Source organism: Tachyglossus aculeatus, chromosome 2 (assembly GCF_015852505.1).
Source record: "Tachyglossus aculeatus isolate mTacAcu1 chromosome 2, mTacAcu1.pri, whole genome shotgun sequence".
Classification (NCBI taxonomy): Eukaryota; Metazoa; Chordata; class Mammalia; order Monotremata; family Tachyglossidae; genus Tachyglossus; species Tachyglossus aculeatus.
This window is the reverse complement of record NC_052067.1, coordinates 15,927,693-15,938,802: the sequence shown is the minus strand read 5'-3', so window position 1 is coordinate 15,938,802 and position 11,110 is coordinate 15,927,693.

The window sequence follows — 11,110 nt, the reverse complement described above, 5'->3', positions numbered from 1 at the left end:
TTAATCCCCATTTTACAGATGAGGTAACCGAGGCACAGAGAAGCAGCATGGCTCAGTGGAAAGAGCCTGGGCATGTCAGCTATGTGGCCTTGGGCAAGCCACTTATCAGCTGTGTGACTTTGGGCAAGTCACTTCACTTCTCTGAGCCTCAGTGACCTCATCTGGAAAATGGGGATTTAGACTGTGAATCCCACGTGAGACAACCTGATCACCTTGTATCCCCCCAGCGCTTAGAACAGTGGTTTGCACATAGTAAGCACTCAACAAATACCATTATTAATTATTATTATTATTAATGCTTACATACGCACATAGTAAGCGCTTAACAAACACCACCATTATTATTATTATTAAGGACTTGCCCAAGGTCACACAGCCGATAAGTGGCATAGTCGCTATTCGTACCCATGACCTCTTACCCCCAAGCTCTTTCCACTGACCCACGCTGCTTCTATTAAGCGCTTGCTATTTGCCGGGCACTGTACTAAGTAATGGGATAAATATAGGATAAACAGGTTGGATCCAGTCTGCGTTCCCCATGGGGCTCACAGTCTTAATCCCCATTTTACAGATGAGATAACTGAGTCACAGAGAAGCTAAGTGATTTGCCCAAGGTCACACAACAGACAAGTGGTGCCAAGAGAAGTCTTGACTATATACCAGCTTAGTTTATTATTTTGATCAATCAATTGTTTTCACTGAGCGCTTAATTTATGTGGAGCACTGTTCTAAACTCCTAGGAGAATACAATATAACAGAATTGGTAGACATGTTCCCTGACCATGAAGAGATCACCTTCTTGAGGGGGAGTGTGTCTTAATACAAATTCCTCATATTAGACTGTGAGCCCCATGTGAGACAGGGATTGTGTCCAACCTGATTAACTTGTACCTACCCCAGTGCTTACAACAGGACTTGTCACGTAGTAAGCACCTAACAAGTACAATAATAATGATTAATAACGATGATGATGGCATCTGTTAAGCGCTTACTATGTGCAAAGCACTATTCTAAGCACTGGGGGGGATGCAAGGTAATCAGGTTGTCCCACATCATCATCATCATCATTAATCATATTTATTGAGTGCTTACTGTGTGCAGAGCACTGCACTAAGCGCTTGGGAAGTACAAGTTGGCAACATATAGAGACGGTCCCTACCCAACAGCGGGCTCACAGTCTAAAAGGGGGAGACAGAGAACATAACCAAACATACTAACAAAATAAAATAAATAGAATAGATATGGACAAGTAAAATAAATAAATAAATAAATAAATAGAGTAATAAATATGTACAAACATATATACATATATACAGGCTCCCTTCCTCTTCTTCCTCCTCCTCATCTTCGTCCTTCTCCTCCTTCCTCTCTCCCGGCCCCTGCTTCTTCCCTGGTCTCTTTCCTTTTGTTCCCAGAAGACAGAACAGACTCCTTGTTTGGTGGTCTGAAAAATGGAAACAGGACCTGTGATCACGTCCCGATCCCTCTCCATTTCCTTGTTAATTACTTGGGCCGTCCTTCCTATTGCCTATTGATTTTAGTATGGATTTTTAATGGTATTTGTTAATAATAAAATAATAATAATGATAATGGCTTTTGTTAAGTGCTTACTATGTGCCAAGCATTTTCTAAGCACTAATAATAATAATAATTGGCATTTATTAAGCGCTTACTATGTGCAAAGCACTGTTCTAAGCACTGGGGAGGATACAGGGTGATCAGGTTGTCCCACGTGGGGCTCACAGTCTTAATCCCCATTTTACAGCTGAGGGAACTGAGGCCCAGAGAAAGTAAGTGACTTGCCCAAAGTCACCCAGCTGACAAGTGGGGGAGCCAGGATTTGAACCCATGACCTCTGACTCTAAAGCCCGTGCTCTTTCCACTGAGCCATGCTGCTTCTCTAATGTCAATATAAACTTACACAGATGATATAAATATTTCATTTCTTTCAAAAAGTCCCACAAGTCCCTGAGTAACATGTTCCTATCAAGAAACGTCAGTGAAAACTGTTGCAAATGTGTAACTCCTTCTTCTAGATGACTACAAAAAAAAAGTGGAAGAGTATTCAGAAAGTTCTCCTTGAAATCCTCTTTATATCCAACGAACCCAAGTCCCTTTCAAGCCACAGCAGAATGTTGTTGCAAATTTTTTGAAAACACTGACTACATGAAGAGATATATAACTTGTACTTCCCAAGCGCTTAGTACAGTGCTCTGCACACAGTAAGCGCTCAATAAATACGATTGATTGATTGATCTATGTGTATATGTTTGTATGTATTTATTACTCTATTTCATTTGTACATATTTATTCTATTTATTTTATTTTGTTAATATGTTTTGTTTTGTTGTCTGTCTCCCCCTTCTAGCCTGTGAGCCCACTGTTGGGTCGGGACCGTCTCTATATGCTGCCAACTTGTACTTCCCAAGCGCTTAGTACAGTGCTCTGCACACAGTAAGCGCTCAATAAATACGATTGATTGATATATGTATATATGTTTGTATGTATTTATTACTCTATTTCATTTGTACATATTTATTCTATTTATTTTATTTTGTTAATATGTTTTGTTTTGTTGTCTGTCTCCTACTTCTAGCCTGTGAGCCCACTGTTGGGTCGGGACCGTCTCTATATGTTGCCAGCTTGTACTTCCCAAGTGCTTAGTACAGTGCTCTGCACACAGTAAGTGCTCAATAAATACGATTGATTGATTGATATATGTATATATGTTTGTATGTATTTATTACTCTATTTCATTTGTACATATTTATTCTATTTATTTTATTTTGTTAATATGTTTTGTTTTGTTCTCTGTCTCCTCCTTCTAGTTTGTGAGCCCACTGTTGGGTAGGGACCGTCTCTATATGTTGCCAACTTGTACTTCCCAAGCGCTTAGTACAGTGCTCTGCACACAGTAAGCGCTCAATAAATACGATTGATTGGTTGATCGATATATGTATATAAGTTTGTATGTATTTATTACTCTACTTCATTTGTACATATTTATTCTATTTATTTTATTTTGTTAATATGTTTTGTTTTGTTCTCTGTCTCCCCCTTCTAGACTGTGAGCCCACTGTTGGGTAGGGACCGTCTCTATATGTTGCCAACTTCTACTTCCCAAGCGCTTAGTACAGTGCTCTGCACACAGTAAGCGCTCAATAAATAGCATTGAATGAATGAAAAAGGAAAATTATTTGCAAATACGATTTCAGTCAGTGAAGGCGACAAAAAGACTCTTTTTCTCCATCATTCCTAAAATCCGGACAAGCACTAAAAACCCAGGAACATTTGGACTTGGATGACTAATATCACTGATGAGGGAGAAGGAAGAAATAATACACTAAGGAGGAAGAGTGGGGAAGGAGATTCAGGAAGTCAAACTCCTACATTCGAAGTAGTGGATACCACTGATTCTTTATTCGTGTTTGGACTGGGTGAGCCTTCTTATGTTCTTTGATAACTGAGAATCAGAAATAAACTGAGAGAATCTTCCCACTCTTGCCCCTTCAATCTGGCTTCCAGACTTTCTGGAAAGAAATAAAGCTTTACTTTCCCAGAGATCTGAAGTTGCCATGCCAAGAATCAGGGTCCAATCTGCCTAATAAACGCTTGAAAGTCTCTGCTATAGTCACCTACTCTTGGCTCTTTTGCGGGGGATGTAGCAACTTCATTGCAGCAAAAAAAGTTGGAAGATGTACAACTATATTTTCCAGGAATTTTCCCTAAGCTTTTATACACTGCAGTTATGAGTCTGTGGTATTGACTTTCAATAATAATAATAATAGTAATGATAATGGCATTTGGTAAACGCTTACCAGGTGCCAAGCACTGTTCTAAGGAGCCTATAATTCTATAGCTATAATTCTATTTATTCTGATGGTTTTGACACCTGTCTACGTGCTTTGTTTTGTTGTCTGTCTCCCCCTTTTAAATGTGAATAAAAAAACCAATCCTCTGTTGTCTGTCTCCCCTTTCTAGACTGTGAGCCCATCATTGGGTAGGGACTGTTTCTGTATGTTGACGATTTGTACTTCCCAAGCGCTTAGAACAGTGCTCTGCACATAGTAAGCGCTCAATAAATGCGATTGAATGAATGAATGAATGTTGGGGTAGATACAAGGTAAACAGGTTGTCCCACGTGGGGCTCACTGTCCCAATTCCCCTTTTACAGGTGAGGTAACTGAGGCACAGAGAAGTGAAGTGATTTGCCCAAGGTCACACAGCAGAGAAGTGGAGGAGCCAGGTTTAGGACCCCCATCCTCTGACTCCTGCGCTTTTGGCACTTGGCCATGCTCCTTCTCTTTCAGCCCAAAGAGACCCGCTAAGCTAAATGAATAAGAATTTGAAAGGTTTTTCCAGCCCTTCTTGTCTTCCCCATCTCACACTTGCTGCCTTATCCAAGCTAGTCTTTTTTCAGTCTCTTTCCCTGAGATCCATCCTCTCTCTTCTGAGAGCAGAATTCCAAGCTATTCCATTCAGGGAGAGTAATTTCCCTACTCACGCTTCCCTCTCTTCTTTTGAACCGCAGTTCCAGGCCACTCTCTTCTAGAAGCTTTTCCTGATTAATCCTACCCATTCTCCAGTCCAAAAGCCAGGAGAAAGCCTCCACGCAAAAGCCTTCAATTTCGTCTTCAACACAAGAGGAGACGGTCTTTTTGTGTGCGTAATGTGGCTGACTGAGAGTCCCGCTTTGGCCTTTTCAGTCACACACACACACACAAATACTCATAGGTTCATTTCTCTGTCAGTGGGGTCTTTAATATGAAGAACCACTACAAGGGGGAAGCAGCATGGCCTAGCAGCAAGATCCTGGGCTGGGAGTTAGAGGACGTGGGTTCAAAGCTACTTGTCTGCACTGTGACCTTGGGCAAATCACTTCACTTTTCCCTTTTCCCTTAAGGAAATGAGTCCGCCGGGTGCGTTACCCCCTATTCGGTCTTTGGGACCTTTTCCCTTAAGGAAATGAGCCTGCCGGGTGCGTTACCCCCTATTCGGTCTTCAGCCTTACCAATAAAACTGTATTAAAACTTTCGGCAGTCACATGCTGTCTGACTAATTCTTTAGTCGCCCAGCGACTTGGTGGCCATCCGGAACAACCGAAGCATTGTGGCTCAGTGGAAAGAGCACGGGCTTTGGAGTCAGAGGTCAGTTGTTCAAATCCCGGCTCCGCCAATTGTCAGCTGTGTGACTTTGGGCAAGTCACTTCACTTCTCTGTGCCTCAGTTACCTCATCTGTAAAATGGGGATTAAGACTGTGAGCCCCCCGTGGGACAACCTGATCACCTTGTAACCTCTCCAGCGCTTAGAACAGTGCTTTGCACATAGTAAGCGCTTAATAAATACCATTATTATTATTATTATTATTATTATTCACTTCTCCGGGCCCGTTACCTCATCGGTAAAATGGGGGATTAAGACTGTGAGTACCATGTGGGACAGGGACCATGTCCAACCTGATTATCTTGTATCTGCCCCAGCGCTTAGTTCAGTGCCTGGCACTGAGCTCCCTCCTTCATCTCCCCCTCCTTCTGCTCCCCATCCCCCCCACCTTATCTCCTTCCCCTCCCCACAGCACCTGTATATATGTATATATGTTTGTACGTATTTATTACTCTATTTATTTATTTTATTTGTACATATTTATTCTATTTATTTTATTTGGTTTATGTGTTTTGTTTTGTTGTCTGTCTCCCCCTTCTAGACTATGAGCCTGCTGTTGGATAGGGACCGTCTCTATATGTTGCAAACTTGTATTTCCCAAGCGCTTAGTACAGTTCTCTGCACACAGTAAGCGCTCAATAAATACGATTGAATGAATGAATGGATGGCACATAGTAAGCACTTAACAAATATCATTAAAAAAAGTGCTTAATACAGAGCTCTGCACATAGTAAGTGTACAGTAAATGCCATGGATTGAAACTCCTGCAGGCACAATTCTGGTGCAAAGGCTAGTATGTTTGGTTTTGTTGTCTGTCCCCCCTTTTAGACTGTGAGCCCACTGTTGGGTAGGGACTGTCTCTATATGTTGCCAACTTGTACTTCCCAAGCGCTCAGTACAGTGCTCTGCACACAGTAAGCGCTCAATAAATACGATTGATTGATTGATTGATTACCACCCAGAAAGCTTGGGAAAGAAGTGACAGGAAAGCTGGAGAGACCAGTCTCCCTCTGACCAACTCTCTTTCCCTGATCAGAGACAGCTTTAGACTGAGCAAAGGAATCAGTCAGTCACCTCAGGAAGCATGGCCAGAGGAGGCAGAGTGGGAGTGGGGGAGAACAGTCCAAATCTGGGATAATTTTCTACGCGGAAATTGTGACGCACAGTCGTTTTGAGATCCACGGTGTATATCTAATATCTGTGGTATCTAAGTGCTTTGTTAATTCCCATTTTACAGATAACTGAGGCCCAGAGAAGTGACTTGTCCAAGGCTTCACAGCAGACAAGTGGAAGAGACAGGATTGGAATCCAGAGCCTTCTGAATCTCAGGCCTGAGCTCTATCCACTAGGCCAAGCTGGATCTCAAGCACTTGGGAGAGAGAGGTACAATAGATCCCAGCCCACAAGATTCATTTCTCGCTGCACCTGCGAGTTTTGGATTATTAACCAACGCGCTAATCCCGAGAAGCAGTGCGGCCTCGTGAAAAGATCACGGGCCTGAAAATCAGAGGACCTGGTCTCCAATCCCCACTCTGCCGCTTTCCTGCTGTGTGACCCTGGGCAAGTCACTGAACTTCCTTGTGTCTCAGTTCCTTATCTGACAAATAGGGATTCACTGCCTGTTCTCCCTTCCTCTTAGTTTTAGAGCTCCATGTGATTTAGGGCCTGTGTCTACCCTGATTACCTTGTATCTATTCCAATACTTAGAGAAGCAGCGTGGCTCAGTGGAAAGAGCAAGAGCTTTGGAGTCAGAGGTCATGGGTTTGAATCCCTACTCTGCCAATTGTCAGCTGTGTGACTTTGGGCAAGTCACTTAACTTCTCTGGGCCTCAGTTCCCTCATCTGTAAAATGGGGATTGAGACTGTGAGCCCCCGTGGGACAACCTGATCTCCTTGTAACCTCCCCAGGACTTAGAACAGTGCTTTGCACATAGTAAGTGCTTAATAAATGCCATCATTATTATTAGTATTACAGTGCTTGACACATTATTATTACATATAATACATTATATATTATATTACATAATATTATCACATTACACCACATACACAATAATATATTATCATTATATTATATAATAATATAATGATATTATTATATTATATACAATACAATGTATTATTTACAATATATTATAATAATTCAATCAATGGTATTTACAGAGCACTTACTATGTGCATAGCAGTGAACTAAGTGCTTGGAAGAATACACTATAGTAAGTTGTCACAATTTCTGTCCTCAAGGAAAAATCAATAATCAATAATAATAATAATAATAATAATAATAATAGCATTGGTTAAGCACTTACTATGTGCAAAGCACTGTTCTAGGCACTGGGGAGGTTACAAGGTGATCAGGTTGTCCCACAGGGGGCTCACAGTTTTAAGCCCCATTTTACAGATGAGGTAACTGAGGCCCAGAGAAGTTAAGTGACCTGCCCAAAGTCACACAGCTGACAATTGGTGGAGCCGGGATTTGAACTCATGACCTCTGACACCAGAGCCTGGGCTCTTTCCACTGAGCCACGCTGCTTCTCTTAATCAAGGACTAGTACGATAGGGAATAATGATGATGGTATTTGCTAAGTGCTTACTGTGTACCAGGCACTGTACTCAGCACTGGGGTGAATACAATACCATCAGGTTGGACATAGTCTCAATCCCCATTTTACAGATGAAGTAACTGAAACATAGAGAAGTGAAGTGACTTGCCCAAGGTCACAGCAGACGAGTGGCAGAGCCGGGAAGAGAACCCAAGACCTTCTAAATCCTAGGTCCATGCTGTATCCACGATGCCAGGCTGTAATGGAGTAGATATTCATGATCTAAACATCAATAATCTGGAATACATTATTCCAGATTATTGATTATTAATATCCAGATTATTCCAGATTATAAAAGTCTCCCCCTTTTAGACTGTGAGCCCATTGTTGGGTAAGGACTGTCTCTATATGTTGCCAACTTGTACTTCCCAAGCGCTTAGTACAGTGCTCTGCACACAGTAAGCACTCAATAAATACGATTGATGATGATGATGATGAATATTATCCTACTTATCCTGAGTCTAAAGGGGGAGACAGACATTAATACAAATAAAGAAAATTACAGATATGTACATAAGTGCGGTGGGGCTGGGAGGGGAGGATGAATGAAGGGAGTAAGTCAGGGTGATGCAGAAGGGAGAGGAAGAAGAGGAAAGGGGGGCTTCGTCAGGGAAGGCCTCTTGGAGGAGATGTATGGTTTTTAAAGGATAACTAGGAAGAGTTATGAGAGCAGAAGGGTTGTCTTCAATCAATGGTGTATCTTGAGTGTTTATAGTGGGAGAGCCCAATACAACAGAGTTGGTAGTCAAGCTCCTTGTCCGCAAGGAGTTTAGAGTCTAGAATGAAGATTCAAGAGCCATATGACAGCGGGACTTGGGACTGCTGTGTCTAGCAAAGCCATTTAACAAAAACAAAGAATGCCTCCTGTCACCCCAGTGGGGCAGGCCCAGAGATTTGGGCCTAGATCAGGGTGGATCCATGGAGCCTGGCCTAGAGCAAGCCCCTAAGAGCCTTGTCAGGTCAAAGCTTGAAGAAGTTCTGGGAGGCCATATCCATTCTTGGGAGCAAAGTAGGGTTTCTGGGTTGCCTGGAAATGGACCCACAGAGTTATGTAGCAAATTGGATCCTCCCAGGCCCAATTTGGAGGAGGCCCCGCTGAGAAGACTGAAAGGGCAGCATGAGGGGGAAGAAAGTTGGGAGGCTGTGAGCGCTATGAGTGGTGACCTCTGAACAGTGAGGAGTCAGAAATATAGCTCCTTCAGTTACACTCTTGCTCTGCGAATTCTACTGCATTTACCATTTCCCTTGCAATGGTTTTGATGCTTTAATTGTTTCATCTTTCCTCACGTTTCTGTTAACAGTACCTTTCTGGTCCTCTTAGCCTTGGATTGAGAGCCCCTTGGGGGTCCCTGTCTAATTCTCAGCTGTGTTCTCACGTTTCTGTTAACAGTACCTTTCCGGTCCTCTTAGCCTTGGATTGAGAGCCCCTTGGGGTCCCTGTCTAATTTTCAGCTGTGTAATAATAATAATAATAATTGGCATTTGTTAAGCGCTTACTATGTGCACTGTTCTAAGCGCTGGGGAGGATACAGGGTGATCAGGTTGTCCCACGGGGGGCTCACAGTCTTAATCCCCATTTTATCATCATCATCATCAATCGTATTTATTGAGCGCTGTGTGCAGAGCACTGTACTAAGTGCTTGGGAAGTACAAGTTGGCAACATATAGAGACAGTCCCTACCCAACAGTGGGCTCACAGTCTAAAAGATTTTACAGATGAGGGAACTGAGGCCCAGAGAAGTGAAGTGACTTGCCCAAGATCACACAGCAGACATGTGGCAGAGTCGGGATTTGAACCCATGACCTCTGACTCCAAAGCCCGGGCTCTTTCCACTGAGCCACTGAGCCACGCTGCTTCTCTGTGTATGCTTCCCAGCTCTTAAATCAGAGCTATGCACATCGTAGGCACTTGATTAAATTCTACTGAGCGATTGAATAAATTAATTATTATTTAATTATCTGCTATGTGTCAAAGCAGCTGAGAAGGCTTCGGTTTAATCCTCTGCTAAACCTGACGAGGAGATGATATTCTGCGAAGATTTTAGAGTAGGTATTTGGGATACCTATTCGGTGATATTTTCTCTCGGGGTCCAGAGTTTACCACCAGACATAACTGTCCGAGGAAACTTGGAGGCTGGAAACCAGCATATAGGAAACTTTCCGTTGTGTTGGAGTCTGGAAAGACACTTAGGCATCGGGGTACATCCTCCGCAAGCAGTGTGACCCAAGTGGAAAGAGCACAGGCCTGGGAGTTGGAGAACCTGGGGTCTTAATTCCGGCTCAGCCACTCATCAGCTGTGTGACCTTGGGGAAGTCACTTCACTTCTCTGTGCCTCCGCTACCTCATCTGCAAAATGGGGATTAAAACTGTAAGCCCCAGGTGGGACAGGGACTGTGTCCAACCCAATTTGCTCCTATCTACCCTAGGGTTTAGTACACAGCCTGGCCTGTAGTAAGCACTTACCAAATACTATTATTAATGAAATTACAGTGTTTTGCACATAGCAGTACTTGCCAAATACCACAATTTTTATGTACAGCAAGCCAATGAATCCAGAAGACCTGAGTTCAGTTCCTAGCTCTGCCACGAAGCTGCTGGGTAATTAGCTTCACCTCTTTTTTCCTCAGTTTAACCATCTGCAAAATGGATGAGGACTATATGGATTTTTAAAAAATCAATGAAGTGCTCCTCGAAAATGGGTATTATTATTTATGAATAAGGACAACAATAATAGTCTCGACTTCACAGGGCTCCCAGAGCTACTGAGATAATGTTCGTGTCTATGACGGTAGGGAATATTTTTGCTTTTTGTTAGCTGAAACCCACAGGTGATTTGCTGGGAACCTTTTGGGTTTTCTCTTAGTTTTCTGTCTCTTTTCACCTATTTATCTGTAAGTCACCAGGCTTCCTGGCTTTGTGGGGCTCTCCCTCCTTAACTTTCCAAGCCCCTCTGATTCCTCTTCTGGGTCCTTTCTAGGCCTCATCAGCTGCTCTGACTCTCCTCCATATGCTCTGCTTCTTTTCCTCTGAACTCTGGTTTCAGTTCAGGCGACCTTGATTAACATTCTTGCTCTTCCCCAATGGAATCCCCTAGGCTAGACAAGGTAGTCGATGGTTTTGCTAGAATGATTACTCAGAGCTTTTGAAGTAGGGCATTAAGTTTCAAATTGTTTTTGGATGTCAGTACCCTAAAGGACTGGCCACAGTAAAGCAAATATCCCCTCTTACCCCTTCCCTCCCCAGTAATCCGACCCTCCTCTTCTATGTCTTTCTCTTCCTCCTAAGGAACACACATCCTGAAGAAAGCGTCTCAGCCCTGTAGATCAGTCGGGGACGAGTTTCT